We start from the raw sequence: 1542 nt of genomic DNA, 5'->3' as shown, positions 1-1542 counted from the left end.
GCATGCGGCTTTAGGTAGCAAAAACACTTGAATAAAGCATGAAATGTAGCACCTATTGAGTAGATAGCCAAGATTCATCACAAAGTTTGTATATGCATAAGTATTAGAAATACCGGAATGTGCACATGTGCAATTTTGGTACCCCAAATGCTTTGAGTATGCATGTATGTAAATTTAGCCAAGGAAGTGCATGTGATGTAGGTAGCAAATACACCTTGGAAGTACATATAAATAATCTAGGTAACGAAGGTGCCTTGATTGTACATGGGTGCATTTTTCTTAGTTATAAGAATGTCTTGTGCAAGTGAACGTTCGTAAAGAAGTATGTGCATAAGTTTGCTCTAAATTTACATTGATGTTTGTGTTTATTGGAGGAGGTTGTATGCCATTTTTGTTTTAAGAGTAGCATTTCTTGGAAAAACTAACTTTCCAAATGTTTGCCTTTGCAGGAAATGGCCCCGAGGAAGCTTGTCTCAAAGAGGTCCAGAAAGGATAAGGCGGCCGAAGGGACTAGTTCCGCTCCTGAGTATGACAGTCACCGCTTTAGGAGCGTTGTACACCAGCAGCGCTTCGAGGCCATCAAGGGATGGTCGTTTCTCCGGGAGTGACACGTCCAGCTCAGGGACGACGAGTATACTGATTTCCAGGAGGAGATAGGGCGCCGGCGGTGGACATCACTGGTTACCCCCATGGCCAAGTTCGATCCAGAAATAGTCCTTGAGTTTAATGCCAATGCTTGGCCAACAGAGGAGGGCGTGCGTGACATGAGGTCCTGGGTAAGGGGTCAGTGGATCCCATTTGATGCCGACGCTATCGGCCAGCTCCTGGGATATCCGTTGGTGTTTGAAGAGGGCCAGGAGTGCGAGTATGGCCAGAGGAGGAACCGGTCTGATGGGTTCGATGAGGAGGCCATCGCCCAGTTGCTATGTATACCGGGGCAGGATTTTGCCTGGACTGTTGCCGGAAGACGGGTGCGGATCATGCGCACCAACATGACCACCCTGACTCAGATATGGATGACTCTGCTGCTCAGCAACATCCTTCCCACCGATCATAATTCCGACCTCCCCATGCGGAAGTGTCAGCTGGTGTACGCCATCCTGACGCGGATGAGTATCCATGTGGCTCAGTTAATCGCTGATGCCATCTATATTTTTGCAGGTATGGCGCCTACCAGGCACCCTTTGGACCCAGATAAGTCCAACCTGGCCCTGGGATTTCCCGCACTGATCGCAGGACTCTGCCAGTCGTTCGGAGTCCCCGTTGCACCTACCAAGGTGATTCGACCGCCCATCACCCGGGCTTTTATTGAGAAGTACTGTACCCAGAGACAGGCTCAGGGTGATGCTCCACAGGCCGCAGGCGCGCCCCCACCACCTCATCAGGCTGGCCAGGCTGGGTCATTTGACATGGAGCAGTATTTACGGCATTTGGTGCGCCAGCAGGCGGCCAACCACCGGGCACATGTACAGACCCATGATTGTCTGTACCAGATGAGCCTCAGCATGCAGAGCCAGGGCTTTGCTTCTTTTTCATGCCCTA

The sequence above is a fragment of the Glycine max genome, chromosome 16 (genome assembly GCF_000004515.6).
Source record: "Glycine max cultivar Williams 82 chromosome 16, Glycine_max_v4.0, whole genome shotgun sequence".
In the NCBI taxonomy this organism is placed as follows: domain Eukaryota; kingdom Viridiplantae; phylum Streptophyta; class Magnoliopsida; order Fabales; family Fabaceae; genus Glycine; species Glycine max.
This window is presented reverse-complemented; position numbering follows the sequence as displayed.